The sequence below is a fragment of the Myotis lucifugus genome, unplaced genomic scaffold (genome assembly GCF_000147115.1).
Source record: "Myotis lucifugus unplaced genomic scaffold, Myoluc2.0 scaffold_135, whole genome shotgun sequence".
NCBI classification, from domain to species: Eukaryota; Metazoa; Chordata; class Mammalia; order Chiroptera; family Vespertilionidae; genus Myotis; species Myotis lucifugus.
Genome location: NW_005871183.1, coordinates 2,278,425 through 2,303,390, shown reverse-complemented (window position 1 = coordinate 2,303,390; position 24,966 = coordinate 2,278,425).

Sequence of the window (24,966 nt, the reverse complement as noted above, 5' to 3'; positions counted from 1 at the left end):
TAATAAAAGATAAGATCTCAAGAAAAAAAAGTAGTAATTGATGTGTATAGTGTTTCTAGCTTTCCAAAAAGTTTCCAAATTGATTATTTTTCTTAACTATTAGAAGCAGTATTATTGAGTATATAACTGTCCTAACTTTAAAGAGGAGAAGCTAAAAGTTTCAGGGGCAGGTTACACAGCTAGAATTTGTTAGAGCTAGGTCTTTCTTGGTTCTACTACTAACTTTGTGACTTTACTAAAGGCTCTAAGTAAATTTTTAATTCCTCAATTATAAAATGGGAAGATGGAGAAAATACTTCTAAAGTTATTTATATGCTAATTTATTTAGAAAGCATCGTTATAGCCATAAAATTATACTACACTTACATGAGTACTTGACTCTAATGTTTTTTTAACCACAGAACTCCTTATTGTTCAATATCTGTTATTATTTCAAGAAATTACTGTTCCAGTAGACACATTTTATAAAATATATTTAGAAAAATGAAAAGGAAAAAATGGTAGTTTAAAATGTTTGTTGGTATGATGAAACTTTGACCTGCCAACTGTTTCACACATAATTTGGCCTTGTGTCTGTGAGAGAGAGACACGTTTGGGGACAAAAAAACTGACAGGATGTGTTTATTCTAGGCACAGAAGTTTTTAAGCAAAACAGACAAAAAAGAGCTTTCAACAACAGAATTCTTTTGGGCTACATTTTTTTTTTTTTTTTTTGGGAGAAAAGATGATACTGGATATCTTGGGGGAGGCTTTGTATATATTATAAGAAGATAATATAAAAATAATAGTCATGATGATACCATCCAGTTCTCAATCACTGTTTAGCTTCAGCATCCTTTTATATCTGTTACCTCATTTGAAAAATGATTTATGGACAAAGAAACAGCACATTTGATCCAGCCAGAATTTCAGGCTGCTAGAAGGCTTTGGACAGAGGAACTACAAAGGAAGCAGGAAGAGATTTGTTCACTTTGCTCAAAGGTCATGGTCACCTTATCTTTCCACAGTGAAAAAAATAGGCTGGCCCATAAGCAACTAATACTGACAAAACAGATTACACTAGAAAATGAAGAGTAAACCTCTAGCTTCTACCTGTATATTTTTTTCTGTCATTACTCTTAATTGAAGATTATATTTTTGAGCTGTGCCCCCCACTGAAATCTTAAAAAATGAATTTTTGGACATTATGGTATCTTAGTGAAAGTGTTTCTTTTTTAAGGGAACATATCTATCCCCTTTAATGCTCTTCCCCAATAAAACACATTTTATCAGCAACCAACTATTTCACTTATGTATCGAAATACAATGACTCTAATACTCATTCTGGTACCACTTCTCCAGTTAGCATGTAATTAACATAGGTTTCTGTCCTTTTGATCATCCTTTTGTTTTCTGTGACCTATTAGCACAATGCTGAGGTAGCAAGAAAACTTCTCAAACCATTTGGATAAGATTCATAAAATGTTACTATTATTTTCTAACTGAAAATATGAAATATATTACTTAAACTATATGATCTGAAAAGTAAAATATGTACAGAAATATGGACATTTTTGTATACTGCTATATAGTGAGTAGTAAAAGTCTGCCTGGTACAAACTATGCTTCCTTTTCATCTCTGTCCTTACATTGTCTTGTCCCTTGATGACAGACAGACATAATCTAGAATTATTATTTTCCAACTTCTTTTTTTCCCCCTCAAAGGCCCAGGTAAAAGTTAGTTAAATGATGAATCCCTATGAACTCAAAGTCTCTATTGAGATAATAAATTAATTTGAATGTAATTTTAAGAGGGAAAATAAGAGCTTTATTTATTAAAAACAAAAACAAACAAACAAAGATTGTCTTTAGAATTCTCCAATCTGAAGCTTGACATCCAGTCTTCTCTTTGGCAGACATATTTCCTTGATTCACTTGCCACTCCTTATCTCTCCATAGATTCAAGGTCCAGTTCAAATCCTACTTCCTTTGCCAAACTTTTCCTGAATGGTCCACCTGGGGGTAAGGTTTTCCTTTTTATCTTCCACAACAATATTTTACACCCTGCCTGTGTGCTTTGTTTGTTTGTTTGTTTTGCTAGGAGCATGGGCCATTGATCAGAAGGGTCGAGGTTCAAGTGCTAGCTCTACATGTACTCACTCTATACTACATCAGGACCAATGTTTGGTGTTCTCAAACCTCTCTCATTTGATCAGCCATGGGATAGAAAGTGTTTATCTGCCTTTTAAGGTTGTTATAAAACAATCAGTATAATACTTGGTACATAGTCTGCATGGGCTGCTTTTTAAAAGATGATAGTTTGTTTGTGTGTTTTTTTAAAATCATCATTCTCAACATTATTTCTCTAATTACATTTTAAGTCCAAGAGGATAAGCACAAGCTCTTACAGTGTATACATTTTTATCCCCCACATGGCCCAGCACTACATCTTGCTCATAGTAATACATAAAAAACACTTGTTGATTAGTAGCTGTCTGACACTGGTGAAGAATAAAGAGAAAAAAAGGAAAGGTAAAGGGTAAGATGGCTTTATATGGACAGTGGTAATGTTAACATTAATATTCTGGAGTCAATAGTTAGCTTCTATATTAAATCAGCAAGTGCTAAGGTTTTTGACAAAGATTCTTTCAGTGTATGCTCAAGGAAGCTGTGATTCTGCTGCTATTAGTAAAATATTCTTTAAAGTTCTAGAGAGCCAATGAAGAAATTATCTGTAATGTTATGAATGTGTAAAATGGGGGGTGGGGGCCTATCTAAATTAGCACTTAGATAAGCAACTACAAGTTTTCAGGCACTATGGTCAATGCCAGGAATGGAATGACTATAGGTCATTACCCTAAAGCCACTCAAGATCAAGAGGGAAGTTGACTAAGGAATAAATTATGAGAGGCTGACGTGCCCTACATAAGTGTTTACACAAGACATCAAGGAGGCAGAGAAGAAGGGCATGTGAACAATCAGGGAGAAAAGACTGGGAAGCATTTAGGAAACTATTATATTTAAGCAAAATCTTGAAGACTGGGGGAAATAGGCTGAGAGGCTGCCATGATTGTCTGGAAGTATGACCAGTGTCTTGAAAAAGAAGCTAAGAGGTAAAATTACAAAAGGCATGAACCAGAAAAATAATACAGCAAAACTCTGCTACAGTTTGTTCTGAGTTAATCCAAGTTTGGAAATAATGGAATTAGTGATTAGGTAACATTCTGTGCCTAATTTATATTCTCAAATGGGACTAAGGGCTTTTCCTTCTGGAAGGAACACTAGGCCAAACGGAAACAATAGAAAACTCCATCTTGAGAAGGTGGGTCCTCATATGTTCATTAATCTCCTGGCTCAATCCTCCCAGATTAGGTCAACAAAATGGGTCCATTTGTAGGCAGATTCCTGGAATCACTGCTCTTGTTCCAGAAGTTCCACCCTGTCCAGGGCCCAGTTATCCCCATTTATTAAGCTAGAATGGACAGCTGCCACCAGATGGCACCAAATTGCAGGCAGGAGTTGGTTGGATTTGGATCTCACAGGCTCAGATTCCATCACCTCCCAGCTGCACAGGCTGGCCCCAGTCATTTCATTAACCTCATAACAGCATGACCCAGCATTTTATGCGATTGCATATTTCAACCCTACATCTCACGTATGCTAGGGCCTTTATTGCATTTTCAAATAAGAGAAGACAATTACAGCCTAGCGAAGGAAGATGTGGAAAGTAATTTGAATTGGCTGACTCACCAATGCATCAAGTGCTTATTTGGTGGACAGGGAAGAATGAGTTCACAGAAGGAAGTTTCTGGAACAGGCATTCCCAAAGGAGTGAGAAGCTAAAAGAGGGTAAGAAAGGCTATTTGAGTGAGAGAAATCCATGCACGAAGACTGGAAAGTGATAGGAAAGTGATAGCAACATCGATAGGAAAAACAAGAGCTACTGATGTTCTTTTGTTGGTTTGGTAACGTTGCTCAGTTTCAGGAATAGTGTAGTTAGTTTTGAAATGTTTAAAACTTGATTCTTTTTCAGAGTAGCATTTGAATTATGCCGGCCCTCTGATAATAGTTAGAAACTTGAAATGTTGGCATCCCCAGTCCTCCGATCTTAGTCCAGAATAGCGTAATATGCCTAATTTTAATTTCCTCCTAAATCTACTACATGCCTTCCGTCTTTCCAGCACAGCTCTGCATGTGAACTGTTTAGTGACATAGCTTGTCGTTGTTTCATGATTAGGCATTTTCTGTCTTCTGTCCATTGGCTAATGTTATTGCCTCTTGCTGTGGAATTGCTTATGCCTGTGAAACTTGCCTCCAAGGAAAACTTTGCCTCTGGTCTCCACAATTGTTACTGCTGTAGAATTATCCCCAGAAGATGCCTGTATTGAAGGAATTCTAAATCTATCCAAAGCTGTTCTGCGAGGCGCCCAGTAGTGAACAATAGCTTTACCATGCAAGGCTCCGGGCACTGTCTGTTGTCCAATTTGGATAAGGTGGACCTTGAGTGGCAGCTTTCGGAGGTCACTGCAGTAGTAGAGTCTGTCTCAGGAGCAGTGCCTCTGAACGCTGCATTGGGAAAACTAGGGGAGTTCTTTTTAAAAATCTCACCTCCCCCTAAAGTTTTAAATTCAGTAGATAGGAGCTAAAAAAAGGAGCCTTAGTTATGTTTTTACAGTACCCCAGATGCATGAGTATGTGCAGATGGGGTTGAGAAACGCTTCCCTATTCCTTTAGGAAGGATCAAATGATCCTTATTAACATCTTAACCTGCTTCTTTGATGTATCCCTTTCCTTTCTTAACACATGCAGGGATATTATTTGATGGAATTGAGTGCCTACATTTTTTTTTTTACAATTTCTCCATTTTCTGTACTACATATTGTTTTTGTTTTAACATACTTTCTAAAAGATTTTTCCAGGGTCTCCGTTAGTGAGAAACATAAGCCTGCCAAATATATCCAGTGCTCAAAAAACATTGCACCTCTACCTCACTCTGGTTTGGAAAATCCCACCCACAAGCTATTTTGCCATCAAACTAACACTCCATTTACTATGGTTCTTCCTGACTTCCTTTCGGTATGGTTAATTTCAGAGCTATGACATTTGGTTTTTATGTGGTGAACTGCAAAAAGAGGTATTTAACCTCATCCCCATCACGGAGCTGTGTGCCCTTACATGGCACTGTGTCTACCCATAGCACAGAACACTTATTTTAATTTGCACAATTTTGCTTTATGGGATACTTGTGGTGCTGCTTAGTTTTCTCTACCTTTTATTGGCATCCTAATTCAATACATTTTTCAGATGTGCGTGTCCAGGAAACAAGTGATTCTGCACTCCAACTACTAACAATCTCTTAGGAGTCAGATCAGTCATTCTTTTAGTATTTTACAGTGATCTTTCTGGCTTTCTCTAAGATCTATTCATGTTTTCTGTAACCACTTTCTATAACCAATCCTTAGGGACAGATTAATAATTATTCCAATCTTAGGCACACCAATTGCCTATATAATGGAGGAATTCTCAATATCACCCTGGACCCTGAATCTTGCCTAGGAGGTCATTCTAGTCTTTTGGATCTTGACTTTCTTTTTTTAATATATTTTATTGATTTTTTACAGAGAGGAAAGAAGAGGGATAGAGAGTTAGAAACATCAATGAGAGAGAAACATTGATCAGCTGCCTCCTGCACACCCCCTACTGGGGATGTGCCCTTGACCGGAATCGAACCTGGGACCCTTCAGTCTGCAGGCCGATGCTCTATCCACTGAGCCAAACCGGTTATGGCGTGGATCTTGACATTTTGGGGCCAATGTAATACTGCCTGATGGGTGACAACTGGAACAACATTATCTTCCATTGAAAAAATTTCTCTTTTCCCAGAATAATCAAAATTTCTTTTGTTCTATTTTACTGTTCCTTATCTGAAATAATTGAACCGTGTTTTTCTAATCTTCCCCTTTTCTATTTGATTCTCTGAGCAAATACTTTTCTTAAAGCCAGCAATGCCAAGCACAGGTTTTATAAGAATCTCCAGAGCCTTTGGGTTTTCTATCATTTCATTGAGTTGTTTATCTGCTTAAAAACAAGTATATAGAATATTTTCATAGGTCTCCTTTATTGCTTATTAGGTAAAAAAAATCTGTACTTGTTTGTGAATGAAGCTCCATTTTACTACTGGAAAACGTACATCATGGTCAGAGCTTATACAATTAATCAAATTTAACAAGCAACGTCAGATCAAGGACAAAATGTAGGACTTTGCCTGGCAAGCATATCCAAAATATGGATAAACTGGATGTAAGGGGTCTATTTCATTCTGCTGAGCCACTGTGGGGTCAGGTTCTGATCCTGCTGGACTACGCCAACTGTGGGGTGCACAGGTCCTTCAACCTGCTCCACTGCCTCTGCCAGGGACTGGACCTCCTGGGACACTGGGTATTAGAAGACAGAGAAGCTGTGAGAAGTTGTGGGTATGTAGGAGAGTCTTTATTGTAGAAGCCAGTGGCCATGTAGCCATTGCTAACAAGGGGCCACTACTAGTATACAAAACAGTTCTTTAAAGTAAAGTCCCATATAGTAGCCCTACACCAGCTAGGTAGCAATACATCTTTCCCACACAGCAGCAACAGCCTCTTTAACCACAGTAGCAGCCAGCTAGTTAGTAATACATCTTCCCCATAATGCAGCAGCCCCTAACATAAGAGCTAGGCTCACCAAGCAGCCGCACTGGCTGGTCAGTAACAACTTTATACTACTTAGACAAAAGAGGCTTCTTGCCAAATAGTGACCTCAGTCTTTTGTTTTATAGAAGGGCACACTGCGCAGTGTACATACAGACTACTGTGGCCTTGCTCTTGCTCCTGTGTATAGTCCTTGGTCATCCTGTTTAAGATTCCCATGCTCAGAGTGGCCTTGGACATACATTGTACTCTGAACAAGGCCTCTGCACTCCAATTGACTTTGAGCATCCAGTGTACTCTGAATAGGATCCCTACAGCCACTGAGATAGGTCAAGTCTTTGCTGGGGGAAAATGAGTAAATAGGTTGGGGGAGACTAGGTGAATTTCTCTAATGAAAGATTCTTTCATGGGGAAAGAAACTTTAATAGAGATACCGATGTGTTCTTCCCTAATGCTTAGTACTAGGTCCAATGTGGTTTCCTCTGAATGAATGGGATATGGAGTGCAGGGGAAGGCAGTGTACCATAATATTAAATGTCTCAGTGCTATCCTGAAAATGCTCTAGAAAGATTGCTTTGCTAGAGATTAATGACAGGAAGAATCATGGCATATGACTGTTAATTGCATTTTCCTTCAGTCCTACAGTTGTGAATAATGATAAGGAAGACGGATAGCAGAATATAAGTATATATAGAATATGTTAGCATTTACAAATATTTTAGAACACACATTCTTTTATATTTTATTTAAAATTACAAAACAATTGATTCACTATAGGAAATGTTTAGCAGTAAGAAAAAAAGAGCCATATCAAATAGTTAGAAAAAACACAGTGCATGGTTGCTATATATAAGGTTCACTTAAAAAAACTGATTGTATTTCCCTACTGTAACAATAACCAACAAGACATTTTAATAAATAATGAGATACCACTAACACTATAAAAATAATATTGGAATTAACTAAAAATATCTAACTTTAATAATAGAAAAAATATTAAAAACAAACTAAAAGACCTAAAGATTTAAATAGATCAGGAGACCAAAATAAACCTCTGCCCTAAATATTGCCTCCAGGTCAGTTTATTTTACTTATGATACACTAATTATTTAAGGTTATACACTGAGGGTTAATGGATATTTTTGACCAAGTGTTTGGTTTTTGTTTTTATCATATAGAGTGTATGCTTAGTAATTTTTCTTTTCTTAATTGTAATTTGCATATGTTCCAGGGACATTTGAAATATGGTAGGCATTGTAAACATAGTTAATAATTTGCATTTCATGATTTTCTTTAAAAATAATGTTATGTCCTTTCCTACATGTAAAATACTTTGTTAACCTATGCCATTGGCATTCCTGTACATAAAATATGGTTTCCCCATCCTCCTTTTCAGAGTTGTTTTATAATTCTTCAGTAAAGCTGAGTGTTGTAATTCACAATCTATACTAATGTAATTGACTTTTGTAACTTACTAATAGGGATTTTAAAGGTACCAAAATAGCTTGAAAATAAATAAATAGATGGGGAGAAGTAACATTATAATAAATTAATCTAAGCTAATTATAAAATTTAATTTGTAAATATGTAATTCCAAAATTCTGGTTGTATTTGAGAAGATGAAAGAACTGATTTAAAATTTTTATGAATGAATAAAAGTCTAAAACAGAGTTAACTCTGAAAAAGTGCTGGCAGGGTAGGGATATAGGAAAGCATGTGCAACTGATGGGAGAATAGGGTTTACATAAAGTAACATGACTAGATATTAAAAACATATTGCTGAAGGAAACATGTAAAATGATTTATTTCTATAGCACATAACTTTGCATAGAAATTAATATAAACACACATGAAACAACCATACTTAAAATAAAAGAATATGCTTTAGAATATTTATGACTTGCCAGAATAAAATGGTATAAATAAATAAACCAGAGGACAACTCTTGAACTCACAATAGAGGTTAATGAACAAAGGCACACATTAATGCAATTTCCTTTAAAAAGTTCCAAATAAATAAGTGAAACATGTTGTAACCACGTATTTTCATTTTATCTTAATTATTTAAATTATAAAAGTAATAAGTGCTTTTAATTAAAAAATGAATAGAAGTATTGAGAATCAGAACACAAACTATAATAACTACTCCTCCCACATCCTTGCAAAAGGAACCACTATGAACATGCTGACATATTTTCTATTCAGGCTTTCTCTTAGGTGTTATTCTGTTTTCCTCATAATATTATTAATTAAATATTATGCAATATTAAAAATATCTAGAAACATATTTCAGTGGTTGTATAATCTCAATGACTAGACCAAACCAACCTCTACAAAGGTCAAATGGAAATTGCTTGTCAACTTTTCTAAGAAGCTATACTCATAACTTGGAGTTGTGAACTCCATATAATTGATTATATATCTGTGCAGAAGAGAATGGAATTGTATAATGTAAGGTACATTTACATAGAGAGAAGCCTTATTAGGTATAGTAAAAATGAAATTTTCCTGTTTTCAGGATGGTTAGTATGTAAGAATCACTGGAGCCCCACAGTTTATGTGTCCCCACCCCAAACCCCTACCAGAAATGTTCACTTCTTTTGGGCCAGAAAGAAAAAAAAATACAGGAACTCAAGCACAGATTGTCTATTGAGATATTAATTTTAATCCTAAATGCATTTTTAAGTTGGTGAGTGGGGTATACCAGATACCTGAAATAGTGGGAAAATTGCTCTCTACTGGCAGAAATGTGATTACTTGGAGGTTCAGTTTGTGTGGGTGGAAAATGACAGAGGAAGTTGAAAGACTTTTTTGTAAGATGAATTGTGAGTCATCTACTTAGTGGCAACCCCTGAGAAGATAGACCCAAAAACTCACAGAACAAGTCCTGAGAAAAGAAATATTAGAAAGTAGAAAACAACCTTCATAAAATATTGGTGCTCTTCGAGTTAATTTTCCGAATGAGGAAAGGAAAGGAAGCAGTAAAAAACTCATGAATACCTGGAGGAGATGCAGTAATGTTTAGCATGAAACAGAGAAGGTGTTGTCGAGACTGGCAAATATCAAGGAGAAATAAGAAAAGGAGAACTTAATGTCCTCTGAATTTTAAGATGAATTTTAGAAATGCATATTATCTGATGCTAAACTTTGTAAACTCGAGGAAAATACATATACTGGGAATTGGGACCCAGATTCCACATCTAACACTCCCTGATTTCTGAGACTTGGGAAAAAAATGTCTCATACCATGCTAGTATCTTAGCTTTTCCATTTTTAAAATGAAGTTTAATTTATTGATTTCTCAGACTCTTTTAAATTGTACAATATTAAAATTCTGAATGTGACAAAATGTAAGAGAAAAAATTGTCTGTGGTACTGTAAATGAAATAATTTTGATTCATTAGGCACATTAAATTGAGAAATATACAGAATATGATTTTAATAATTATCTATTTTCATATATAAATACTGAGTTATACATATTTCATGAAATTATCTTATCTTTATTTCTTCTACCTGTAATAAAATAATATCTTAAAACTTAGACCAAACAAAAGGGAGAAAAAAAAGATTTTGAGTCATGCCAGCTGCACACTTTGCCCATTGGGGTGTAGCCAAGGTAGGGACTAGGGATCTATCCCTGGGCTGAAGGCAGAAGACACAATGGAGGGCCCTGAGTCTTTTTAATGGCCAGATGAGTACATAAGGCACATCTTCCTCTGTACCTTTGTATTCAACCCTAGGGAGGATCCAGGGAAAGGGGCAAATGCCTGAGATATTTGAATGACTGAGCAATTTTCTGATAACACTGATCATTATCTAAATGGAGTCTTTAAATCATTTATTTGGATTTAAATTATTTAAACTATTAAATACTCTTCAAATTATTGAATTGGATTTAAACCAAAAGTATTCAAAGTTTTTTTCTCCAATTCATGAATGGAAACTTGGTAACAGTCATTGGTTATAGGTAAACTAAATTAGTCCTGTTTCTCTCAGTATATGTGAATATTATGAGTTAAATTTTGACATCCACATATGCCATTTTATAAATCAGAGATATCAGGGTATATTCTGTTCCTATTATGTTTAGGTATATTGCTTTTATAGACAGAAAACATAATAGTCTAAGCGGTGAAGTTCAAGGCAAGGTACCTCAGTGTAATCAATCAAAGATTCATTAATTGAAATTCACAAACAGGCAATTTGAACCACATTGCAGTGAACTCTAATAGCTTATATAGCTGCTTCATTTTTTGCTGAGAAGATTTCTTCTTAAATTCTTTCCTTAATTTATTCTTGATGGAATGCCCTCAATTTCCTAGAAGAGCCCTATTATTAGAAGATAGGGGTACAAGGAGGTGAAGATGGAACAGAAAACAAGATTTAAGTAGGCCTTGTTGACCCTTAATTTATTTATTAAATAACTGTTGTCACCTACCATATGTCATACACTGCTCTGTGTAGTGGGATAAAAGATGAAGTAGACAGCTCGGTGGATGCGGTTCAGTAGTTGAGCATCAACCTATGAATCAGGAGCTCAGGTTTAGATTCCTGGTCAGGGCAAATGCCTGGGCTGTGGGCTTGATCCCCCATGCAGGAGGCAGCTGATAAAGGATTCTCTATCAGCATTGATGCTTTTAAAAAATATATTTTTATTGACTTCAGAGAGGAAGGGAGAGGGAGAGAGAGAAAAGAAACATCAATGATGAGAGAGAATCATTGATTGGTTGCCTCCTGCACACCCCCTACTGGGGATTGAACCTGTAGCCTGGGAATGTGCCTTGACTGGGAATCGAACCATGACCTTCTGGTTCACAGGTTGATGCTCAACCATTGAGCCATACCATCCGGGCTCATCATTGATGTTTCTATCTCTTTCTCTTTCTCTTTTATTCTCTGAAATCAATAAAAATAATTTTTAAAAAAGTAGAACAAGACACACATGAAGCTTACATTGCAGTGAGGGGAGATAGAGACAATTTATAATAATAAAAGTATAATATGCTAATTAGACCGGACAGCCGAATGACCTTCTGGACAACCTTCCAGATGAAGCCGGGGCTGTGAGGGCTGAGCCCCTTGCACGAATTTTGTGCTTCGGGCCTCTAGTAAAACAATAAATAGAATAACTTCAGATTGCTATAGTGCTATCAAGAAAATAAAATGTATATGACTGCGAGTCTGGGGAGCTCAGGATATTTCTTTGGAACAGATGATGAGGGAAAGACTCTGTGAAAAGAAACCATTTTAATTCAAATTAGAATCATACAACGGAGTCATATGGTAAGGGGGTCAGATAATTCAGGCAAGAGAATAAAGCCATAGGCATCAGAATTGTTTAATGCGAGAGAATGTATGTTAGTTTGGGTATCATGAGAGTTTGGGGTGGGGGAGTGAAATAAGATGAGGTTACAGAAATAGTCGGGGCTAAATCTCACACAACCATGCAGTGTAGGGTCTTCAGTAAGTGAAGTTATGAACTGGGTAATACTGAAGCCCTGATTCCCTGGGATCCCTACGCTCACTTTTGTGCATATGTCTGTTTCAGTGGGCTCTCCTTTGAAGAGTTAACACCTATGACTTTTTAAGAAAAATGCCTGTACGTGGCTAGAGCCTGCCTTTTTCACACTGCAGAGATATCTGAAAATTTGTGTCTATTATCTCTACAACCAAAAATTAGATAGTTTATGGGTGCAGCTTCTAGTTGAGAAAACACTGAAGGAGAATTTTCTTTCTGGAGTTCTTCTTTGGAATCAGGTAGAAAGGACCCTTTTTGCAACTCCGTGATCATACTCTTGCCCTGATCTCTCCCTTACTCTGGTCTGCTCTCTCAGTTCTCCAGGAACTGTTCCTTACCAGTTTCTCTGGGAACATCCTATATAATAAAAGAGTAATATGCAAATAGACTGAACAGTGGAACAACTAGTCGCTATGACATGCACTGAACACCAGGGGGCAGATGCTCAACACCAGAAGCCCTGAGCTGGTCTCACAGCTGGTGAGAGCAGTGGCAGTGGTGGGAGCCTCTCCCACCTCCGTGGCAGCACTAAGGATGTCCGACTGACAGCTTAAGCCCACAGGGAGCAGGCCTAAGCCATCAGTTGGACATCCCCTGAGGGATCCTGGACTGTGAGAGGGTGCAGGCCAGGCTAAGGGACCTCCCCTGCCAAGTGCATAAATTTCATGCACTGGGCCTCTAGTTTTTATATAAAACCATTTGTATACCAACCTCATTTCAGTCTATATCTGGGAAACTCAAAACTCTGGTAGTTGGAAGATTTTGGAGGAAAATAAAAAGGACAAAAAATGACTAATATTTTTAAAATACCACTGTAGTGGCTGTGTAAAGAATGATAGTGGAGGGAATATGAGACAAAGGTAAACAGGTTATTTCAATAACCTGAACTAGATAGCAAACTTCATGTTACCTAAAGTTCTCTAAGAGCACTCTGCATTGGAGGGGCAGTCATAAACGATGAACTGGAGTATAAAAACTAATAAATTATATTTCTTTGTGTCAGTCTAGAAATCAAGAAACAAATTGCACTTCACTACTGTTCAATTTGCTGGTTGACATAGGTACACACACTTCTATTTTGAAATAAGTTGATGTACTGGGGGATATACACAAGATTTTGTACTGAGGATATGGACCATCAAACATGTTTGGAAAACATTTGCTTTAGACATCAACCAGCTTTAGGTTCTCTACTAACATGCAATCTATTCTTGGTAATTTCATGGAATGCTTTTCTTGCATGTGTCTCTGTCTCTAGTAAAACGTCTTTGTGCTTTTAATCCTTCATTTTGAGGAAGGAGATTTGATTATTTGGGTGTTCCTATAGGTTGGCTATTTTGAAGAATGATACTATTCAGATTTTTGTACAGAAATGCACAACTAGTTGTCATAGCAAGTCTGATAGTTCTTATTTTCCGAGGATAAGAAAATTAAAAGTGCTCCAGATGCTTTAAGTGTAATTTTCCATCTACCATAAATTTACTTCAGAACGTTTTTCTCAAATAAGATCAGGGCATTAGTGCTCATTAAGGACTATATACATGCACAGCTTGGGAATTCATCAGAAAACCAATCAGTTGTTTGAACTTAAAGTCTGTAAAAAAAAATGTGAGCTGACCTTTTTCCTCCATTCAGCAATACATGGCCACCTTCTCCATCAGACAGTATTATTTCAAAATGTAGATTTTATTATTCAGGAATGGTCAGGTGAACAAATCAGAGACAATTGCCATTAAAGAGCTAGTTTATTAATCACAGTTCCCAGGAGGAGGGACATAGCCATCATGCCACGTCAGGCAGGGCCATATGGGGGAGCACCGGGGTCAGATGGGAGGCAGGAGTGGCAAGGAGATGTGGCAAGAGCCTTTACTGTGGCTTTCTCAGGAAAGGCAAGGCCGGGTGATCAGGTTTATGATTGGAAAATTTGAGTCATTTCAACCAGTCCTGGGGTAGTGGCTGTCTCCAGTTGTCTGCTACTTGACTTGAGAGCCAGACAAAGGAGGAGATGGTTTAGAGCAGTGGTTCTCAACCTTCCTAATGCCGCGACCCTTTAATACAGTTCCTCATGTTGTGGTGACCCCAAACCATAAAATTATTTTCGTTGCTTCTTCATAACTGTAATTTTGCTACTGTTATGAATCCTAATGTAAATATCTGATATGCAGGATGTATTTTCATTGTTACAAATTGAACATAATTAAAGCATAGTGATTAATCACAAAAACAATATGTAATTATATATGTGTTTTCCCATGGTGTTAGGTGACCCCTGTGAAAGGGTCATTCGATCCCCAAAGGGGTCGCGACCCACAGGTTGAGAACAGCTGGTTTAGAGTACAAGCTTTGGATTTATTGATTTGTATGCAAAAAGCAAGTTCCATCACTATCTCTAGAGACTGGCTAGCTCTGGGAATGTTAGTCTCTCCTATTTCAACAAGGGCATAGATATCAAAGCATCAGAAAACACAAAAAAAGAAAAATCATGATTACTACAATCAAAAAGAAAGAAAATGTGTTTCTATGATAGAATGAAAAAAGGGAAGAAAGAAGAGAGAAAAGGGAGAGAGAAATAAAAAGGAGTGGATAAGTAGGGAAAGAAAAAGTGGTAATAAGAGAAGAAACAGAGGGGAAAAGTAAGGAGAAGGAATAAAGAAAAATTGTTTCCCTTGGACTAATTCTTTCTTTTTTTAAATATGTTTTTATTGATTTTAGAGAGCAATCACTGAGCAACACTACCAGGTCCCCTGGACTAATTCTTAAGTTAGGATGCTTTTAATATGATATCCTAGTAACAACTTGAAAGTTATTTTAATTACTTTTATTCTTACCTAGATTGACTAATTTAACAGGAACAAATATATAACTAAGTAGATTTAAGACAACTGAATACTTTTTATAAAAGTGACTCTGTTGAAAATAAATTGAATGTATTTCAACTTAAGTATTTGCATAATTCCTTTTTGTAAATTGTGTATGCCTAAGTGATTTTTCCCTTAAATGAATAATGGAGATTTTTAGAAGTCAAGAATTGAGAACTTGACAGGTATATAGAGAGAAGCTGAAACTCGTGTTTTGGGTAAAATATGAGAAATTATTTTTTAGAAAACATTGTGCTGCTTTCACTTTGTCTTTTTTTCCCCTTATTGAACCAGGCTGCGTACATTGTTTGAGTAAGAATCATTTAAATACTGTAAATAATCTTAGTCTCATAGGCATCACAATATGCTTTTGAGGTCGCCTTGGGCTTTGACTCTTACTGAAACTTCTGCCACTACATGAAAAACTTCTAATGTATTCACTTTCCCTCATTTATTCATAATCTGAAATCACTAAATATTTCCCATAGACATTTCCAAACTAATCCCATCAGATGCTCTCCTTCTGGGCAGCCCACACCCAGCTTACCCTTGCCAGCAACCCCCAATCAGAGCATACCTTAGCCTTCTATTTTCCACCATAAAGCTTTCCCACTCCCCTCCCTGCCAAAGGCAAGTGATGGTGGCTGACTCCTTTGGACAGCAAGCTCTGAATAGTCTGCTTGCTCTCATTTGAATATTCTTCATTTATTTGCACATGCTTTTTACTTCTTTTCCTATGACAGATCTCTTTTCTTCTCACTAGTCTTCACAATTCTTGCTTATGGCGGGGTGAGTGATGTTGTATTTGTTTAGTACGAGGTATTTTTTGAAAAATGAGATATTATTCTAGGCAGGAGGGAGCGCAGGTAAAAATATGACTTGAAGTAGGTGATTTTGTTTTCAAGACTCCCAGACCTTTTATAACTATTTGCACACACCTAATTTCTGAGGTATACCTTCTTTTGCTCAGCAAAACCTTTTCTTATCATCTTCTAGTACCAAAATAAGTTCCCAGAACTTTTGGGGGGTAGCAGGAATATGGAGTTATATATCAAAGGTCCTGACTTCAAAATAAACTTTTGCCATGCACAAATCTATTAACTTCAAGCAATTCACTTAACTGCTCTGAGTTTCATTGTTTTAATCTGTTAATGAGACTAATATTGCTGTCTTGGTATAGATCAAAATTTTTCAATAATGCTGTTTTATAAACAGTTAAGTGACTTACCAATACTTTCTCTGCCTTGTTCTTTTTATTTTATTTACTTTAAATATTTTAATTGTGGTAAAATACACATAACATAAAATTTACCAACTTACCCAATATGTGGTATTAAGTACATTCACATTGTTGTGCAACCAATCTCTAAACCTCTCTTCATCTTGCAAACCTAAAATTATACCCATTAAATACCAACTCATATCCTTTCTCAGGATATTTGTAAATTAATTGATGATAAAGGCATTATGGTCAAAGGATGCTATGTTGTCTGTAGATTCCGGATTCGTTCTGCAGGAAGAATTTTATGGACATGAAATAACTTTACCCTGATGCCTAACATGGTCCAATTCTGGCTTCATCTACCATTTATTCATTGTGACTATTCTTGCTTCATATCTATCTTGATCCTGATCCACATCAACCAAAATGATATTTCTAAAGCTAAAATGAGATCATATGTCCCTCAGCTCGAAATCCTCTTTGGTGGCTTCCTGGTGTTCTGAGTTTAAGACCAAACTCTTTAACATGCCCCATTCTACCTTGCAAGCTATGGTTGGAGCTTATTTCTGCAGTTCATCTTATAATAATTTCTGTCATATGCTGGTTCAGTCTCAGGAACTGGTGGTTCCTGGAGAGGGGATTGAGCTCTCTTCCAAGGTCATTTTCTGTGCATATGCACATACCTGCTGGGAAACTCGCCACCCCCCTCACTGCGGGTCCTTTCCAGCATGCCTGAGAGAAGACTCGGAACATTTCATGAAGTCATCTTGTAACAACAAAACTCAATTTCAAATTACATTACCAGTTGGGTCCAGAAAAGCTAATTAAACTTTCATGGAATGAGTGTTAATGGAGTGCTGAGAGACAATACAACGTATTATAATGCTTACAACTACCAAATGGCAACAAAAATGAAAATAACACCTACAATATGAAGTAACTTTGCATTTGAGCATAGGCCGAGCACTCGGACTCTATGAGAATTGCAGTCATCTGCACGAGGCAGTACTGTTCTAAAATGCTAGTGATGCAGGGAGTTAGCTGAGGAAACTTTTCTGAGGACGCGATAACAATGGCCAATTGTCTTAACTTTTTCCTGCATTTAGAACTACTTCACTGTTTTATGTTAGTGAGTATCCCTGAAGCCATTATTTTTTTTTAATTCTTTATTGTTTAAAGTATTACATATGTCTCCCTTTTCCCCCATTGACCTCTCCCCAGTCGTTCCCACCCCGCCCCCAGAACATGGTGGACAATGCCATTCATTTTATAATTCCTTTTTCTAAGTAGATGACAGCCAACCAAACCAAAGCAATACTAAAGTATTTTCATAAGGTGTAACCCACACAGGTGGAAATTGAGGTTTACTATTATACCAACCTGTGACATGAATGATTTAAGTTTCTTTGCACAGTAAAAGAGAATGTTACAACACATCAATACCATGAGAAAGGTGAATTTTTAATACTCTGAGAAACTGTGCTGAGGCTTAGTAACAATCTTAAAACAGAAAAAAAAGAGTGCAATGTGTAAAATTCTGGTCATTGTGGTCAACTATTTATATGATTTACTGTGGTTTTCTTAAAGACAAGGTATCCACTTCAAATAAGTTATGTGCTGCTTGTCAGTAAAATTTAAAGTCATAGAGACACAGAAACAAACAGAAAAAGTCAAGAATATTTTTTCCAGGCAACTAGCTGTAACTTCTTGATTAATATTAGCGGACTTGGTTGTCAGTTACCATGGTGATTAAACCACATCCAAAAATTTGACAGATTCCTGGAAAGTAAAAACAGATTATTTTTAATTAAACACAAAAGATAAAACTGGTAGGCTTTTAAGGACTTTAAAGCTATAATTTATATATTAATCCACAGTAATTAATTCTTGATCTTTAAAATATTTAAAAGAAATAGAGATGATTTTTCTTTAGTAAGTGATTTTTTTTTCAATCCAAAGGGAAAAACAGATTAAATTGGGCAGGGAATGGCACTCTTCACAATAGTTATGATTCATTTTTGTCAGTTCTACAATATTTTTTATATCAAATATATACTTTTAAAGAAGTAGCTCATTTGTTGTGATTTCCCATAGTCTTTAAGAGGTTAGTAATTTCGAGGCTTTTGACCTAAACACCCACCATTAAGATTTTGGTTCGAAGATCAAGTCCATGCTACTCCATATGGCAGACAAATCTCTCCCAGAAGCCCCCGCCCATCTTTTCAGACATTGCCATGTTTCTCTTTACAACCCAGAAGCAACAAAGTGCTCATCATTTTTAACCCATATCTTATGCTTCTTGCATCCAAAATTCTGTTTATAATCTCCCCTATGTTTGGGTTTTCCCATTTTTACTGCCATCTCATCACATCACTGAAAATAAATTGCATTGAAAATAGTATCAGCAAAGTAAATGAGAAAACTTGTAAGATACAATGAAAGTTTTATAACTCCTCACAGTAGCGAGAACATGGAGTAAAATCAAAAGAAAATAAAACAAGCAATTTATGCTTTGTGTGATGAACAAAAAAACAAATTCTCTGAAAATCTCTTTCTTAATTTGCAAAATGGGCATGATGTCAGTGAACTTGATGGGCTATTTTAAGATTAAATGAGAAAAGTATGTAAATTCAGTCCATTGTTTGATATATTATAAAACTTGAAGTTATCCTGATTTGTCACATTTTTTTTCAACCCTACATCTTATCCATCAACAAAGCAAGTTGATTCTGGTGTCAAAATATATCTTTGGAATGATCATTTCTCAACACTTTCACAGATTTTACTCTAGACAAATGAACAACAAATGCAAGGGACTCCTAACTATATGCTTTGCATTCACTCTTGCTTTCTGTACCACTCCCAGTGACCCTTAAAATGTTGGTTCACAACTCTAGCCGGCTTGGCTTAGTGGATAGAGTGTCAGCCTGTGGACTGTGGGGTCCCAGGTTCGATTCCGGCCAAGGGCACATGCCTGGGTTGCGGGCTCGATCTCCAGTGGGGGGTGTGCAGGAGGCAGCCAATCAATGATTCTCTCTCATCATTGATATTTCTATCTCTCCTTCTCCCTTCCTCTCTGAAATCAATAAAGAAATATATTTAAAAAAATTGGTTTACAATATTTCACCTTTTAAAGACCTAAAATTATTTCTCCTTTTAAAATAAAACTCAGTCTACATTATACTTTGTATGACTATTTATTAGAACCCTGGCTTACTGGTTAATCCCCCCTCCCAATCCCCTTGAATCAAAACAAAAATAATCCAAACACACAATCAAAACAGAATCAATACCCACCTCAGGGCTTTTTCATTGTTACCTCTCAATTTAATATTCTATGTAGATATTCCAATGCTTATTTCTTCATTTCATGAAGGTCTTTAAATATTACCTAAAGTATTCTTTGATTATCCAAATTCAAATGATATGCCCTCTTCTTTTTAATTTTACTTTCATTATTCAATTTTCTACATGACACTGAATGCCATATGTCATTATGTTATCTATCAATCTATTTATTGTTTTTCCCCACTAGCAGAATCTAGGTTCTAGGAAGGCATTTAAGTTTGTTTCTGTTTTCTAGTCACCAACATCTGGCATATAACAAGTGCTCAATAAATGCTTATTGAATTAAGGGAAAAACAGATAAATTAATGAATAGCATAAAACTAATAGGTAGCTATTACTATGATAAAACAAGCAAACGTCTATATATGTTACATACATACTCCTTCAAACAATGTTAACAAACAAGGGTCCGCTGCCTGATGTACATAGGAGCCAAAACTAAGACATTGGCTTTTGAGAAAAAGGTGTAATTTTAATTCTTGGGTCAACCCATGAGGAGACAGGGGAGACCATTCAAATCTGTCTTTCTGATCCGGGGTCTGGACAAGTTTTAAGGGTTAGGGAGAATAGGATGGCATGAGTTAATGCTGGTGGGGCAAGTTTTGATTGGAGAGTTGAAACTTGGCCAATTATGGTATAGGGTTTAGGGGCAAGAAAGAGCAAAGAGGAATACCAACAATCTGGTAGGGTGTGGTTGGTCAGTTCTATATTTGTTCATATTTGGTCTAGGCACTAGACCTTCTTATTGAAGGACCTCCCCCTTATAAAGGGTCTGGTGGCCACATTTCCCTTACTTGTGTTCCGTAGACTAAAGATTCTTGATTCCAGGGTCATCTGGAAGATAGGGGTGGCACATGTGCAGTACTATCTATAAAATAACTCAAAGGTTGCATTAATCACCAATCTGCTTTGAGGGAGCAGCAGACCCAGTTTGAATCTGATCAATGTCATTTGTGTGCTGTTTCAACAAAACTTTGATGTGGGCATTTATTATATTCCAGGTTTCATAGGTAAAAAAAATGACACCAAGAAAGTTTAAATTACTTGTTCAATATCTTGTATCAAGTGGTGTTTCTAAACCTAACTTTTTTGTTTTCTTTGTTTTTGACTCTGAAAGTTTCTATTTTCTTACACAGAGAAATGAAGATAGAGCATGAACTAATCAGTGATTCCTGATCAGGCATCACATTGGAATTACTGGGAAATGTAAAACAAAAATTACTGAGACAGTTGAATTAGAACATTTGAGAATAGGGCCTAAGCATTTATATGATTTTGATTATGATATCATATGTTCATTAAACCTATTTATAATGTCAATTCTATTTGGTAGAGTTAATCTTCTTATTTCTTGTTTTTTAATATCACTGAAAAAATAGGGAAAGTATTAAGTAAATTCATAAAAATAAATTCTGAGGAAAAATTAGTCTGTATATCATATTGACAAAGGTAAAAAAAATAATAATAAAAACAAAGACTTCTAGAGTTGGCAATGCAAAATAAGATTTCAATGTGATACCTGATCAGTGTGACTCAGTGGTTGAGCATCAGCTTATGAGCCAGGAGTTCACAGTTCCATTCCCAGTCAGGTCACATACCCAGGTTGCGGGCTCAATTCCCAATAAGGCACATGCTGGAGGCAGATAATCAATGATTCTCTCTCATCATTGATGTTTCTATCTCTCCTTCCCTCTCCCTTTCACTCTAAAATCAATAAACATACATTTTTTTAAAAAAGATTTCAATGTGATATTCTGCTCCCACTCCCAAAGAACTGGCGAAAGGCCAATTTGAAACAATGTATCAAAAGCCTTAAATGTGTATACCCATCACCCACAATTTCATTTCTAGAAATTAACTTTATAGAAATGCTCACACAAAGGAGCAAAATATACACTTAATAATATTTATTTTTTGGAATTTTTATAATAGGCAAAATTAATATAAACAAACAGAATAAAAGGACACTGTCTGGGATAGAGAAGAAATAGGACAACATCTCATCTACTCATTATTTCTGACATGCACATGAACAAAACACCCCTGGAAACAAAAAAAATATTTCAAAAGTAAATTCAAATATTCCAGTTATGATTGGCCACCCTCCCAGGGCAAGTGGCAGAGCAGAGCCTCTGTCCTATGCTGAGGTGCCACGTTTTTGATTTTTTAAAATAAAAATATATTCGGTATATTGTGTAAATTTAAGGCATACAGCATGTTGACTTGCTACATTTACATATGTTAAAGGATTGATATTGTAGTGATAATAAACACCTATATCATGTCACACAATTATTTATTTTAAGTGGTTTAAATAATTAAGATTTAGTGTCTTAGCAAGTTTGATGATTATAATACAACTAGGAGCCCAGCATGCGATTCGAAATCATGTGGCGCTGCCCACCTTCAAGTCACCGGTCCGGCCCTGCCTCCCTCTCTGGCCCTTGAAGCAGCCGCGGCCACTGCTGATCAGGCCCTCCCCCAGCCCAGGCACATGGAGTCCCCTTTCACCCTGCCCCCAGCACTGCGGGTGCAACCTCTTCCTATCGGGTCGACCCATTATGGTGTCCAGGTTAATTAGCATATTTCTCTATTTTATATATATATATATATATATATATATATATATATATATATATATATATAGATAGATATAGATAGATATTGTTGCCTATATTCACTATACTGGGCATTAGATCTGTAGGACTTGTGTACTACTTGTCACAAGTGGGTTCTTGGGGTTGATCCATACCTAGATTATGGGTTTGGCCCCTAGTTGGGGTGCATATGGGAGGCAACCAATTGATGGATCTTACTCTCTCTCTCTCTCTCTCTCTCTCTGCACCCCTCCCTCTCTAAAATCAATAATGAAATATGTGACAAAAAATCGTATTTCAGAAGACGTGCTATATCTGAAGTCTGCGTTGTTCCCCTTCCCACCAACGTTCCTGGCACTCATTTCTGTGACCACACTCAGTAGCATGTGGCAGGAGAGTAGAGGGAGGTTGAGTTTTGAGTTTAGCACCTGGAGCTTTAGGGGTGTCCCAGGCCTGGTAGGAAGAACCTTGAATGGGGTACTCCCAGAGGCTTGAGGGTAGGCTTCCTGCTGAAGTTGTGAAGCAGACAGTAGAGACTGCTTTCCTTTAATGCCCTTCAATACACTTAACTGCTTCCTTCCCTTCCTCCTTCCTTCCTTCAGTCACGGGGGTCACTCCTCAGAAATCAGGGAGCTTCAGAGAGAAATGGGTTTCTGCAGCCACAACCAGAACAACCAGGGTAGCCAGGCCGTCACTTACACTTTCACTTCCCACCTCCTCCATAGAAAGGTCTCTGTTTTCCGCTTCCTCTGAGGGAGGCTGCTGCCACCACTGCCCAACAGCTTAGCCCTTGGAAGTGTCCCTGGGGGAGGGGTCAACTCTGGGGACTCCTTTCTCTCATTTGCATCTAAACTCTTCTCTCTCCCACTCTAATTGTGTGTTGAGATCTCCCCCAGGCTGGCTGGAATTCTCAATTTCTGTCTCACCTGCCTAGGTTAACACTCTGTTTGTTTTGTTTTTTCTCCAATCACAGAGAGTGGGAGGGGACAAGATCACTGACTCCCTTTCATCTGCAGCCTTTACCAAGGTCTTGTTTGTTTTATTTTTTGGTGCACAGGTGGGTGAGATTCCTCTCTGGTCCCTACATATAAAGAACTGAGGCATTCTTGTCCAATTATGGATGTCCAATTTTTTTTAAATAAGGGGGAGAAAAGAGGAACCACTTGGCCCCCACGATGCTGAGATCACTCTTCCTGAGGTACCATCTCCAACAGTCTCTCTTTTGTTATACTAGCACCACGCTTTTTGGCCTATGAATAGTATTCATGAAGCAAGACTGAAAGCAATATAATGAAAAATTCTGAATTTCAAGCCAGGCAGTTTGTTTAGTTCCAATTGCCGATACTTAATGGTTGGGCTGTTTTGTTCTGTGTTTGTGGGTAGGTTAGTAAATGGATGTTTGAAGTGAGAGTGAGTTGTGTTAAAAAGGAGAAACACATAAAACAAATGAACAAAGAAAGTTGAAAGGAACAAAGTCAATAAGGAGACAGTCATTCTTGCCCCAAACAGCAGGGTCAGCATTAGTATCTGACAAAGTATTTGAGAAAGAAGGAAATACACAGTACAAAGAGGGTTATTGTACAGTAATAAATGGAGCAGTCGATACGATATAGTGTGTTCAGTGTACTCAATGATATATCAAACATGTAAAGTAAGAACACTTAAACATACAGAAAATAAGTGACAGATATACAATAGCGGTAAGAGCTTGACAACCACCATCCCTGCAATATAAAACAAGTAAACAAACAAAAAATAGAAGATCCTAGTTTTAAAAAGTAATAGGTTTAAGCCACATGACATATTCTAGATATGAGTTTTATAGCTAGTGGGAAAACCAGCCACCGAAATACAATAGGAAAAGACTTACTAGAGCCTCAATATGGCAGGTTCTAATTAACTTGAAAATATTTGCTCATTTTTGTACCTGAATCTAATCAGTATTTATACAAAGAGTGATTGGTACCAGTTATTAAGGCTGAGGAAATTGAAATGACAGATGGGAATGTTAACATTTTGGAACATCATGCTGGTTAATGTACTTTTGCAATACTTAAGGGAATTGGAAAGAGTGAAGAGTATGAGGAATTGAGGTCATTTCTCATATAAATCTGGAAGTTTGAAGGACTCACATAGTACAGAGGTTCTTTTGAGTTTGCTATTGCAAGCCAAGAAATAGCCCTACCAATTATTAGAAATAAGGGAGACTGTAAGGAGGTAATATAATGATTTATGTGCTTTCCTTATAATTTGGTAGAAACATGACCCAAATGCAGAAACACTTATTCACAGGCACTGGACAAATTAGATTTGTTCATATTTGATACTGAGGAGTTAGATGGATAAACTTCAAAAGACTTCTCAGAAAATAATCTGATATTTGAAATTTATCCCTGAGTTATGTGACAATGAAAAAACTTTTGTAATTTTAATGGAGTAATACTATTTTTTCAATTCAATAAATTCTGCCCAGTAAATTAAATCCTTACTTATAACTGAGCAGCAAATAGTTTAATCAATACAAACATTAGGCACTCCATTCCTATTATTCCTTTTTTCCTATTACCATATTGAGCACCTACTGAATGGCAAGCATTGTGCTGTATTTTAACATACACTTATATATATCACAACAACTCCAGGTTTCAGGAATATACTGTGGGTGAGAAAAGTTATGTGCAGAGATGTTAATTAAATTGCTCAATATCACAATGCTAACAAATAAAAAAAGTTATATATCTTAAATACAAATGCAATA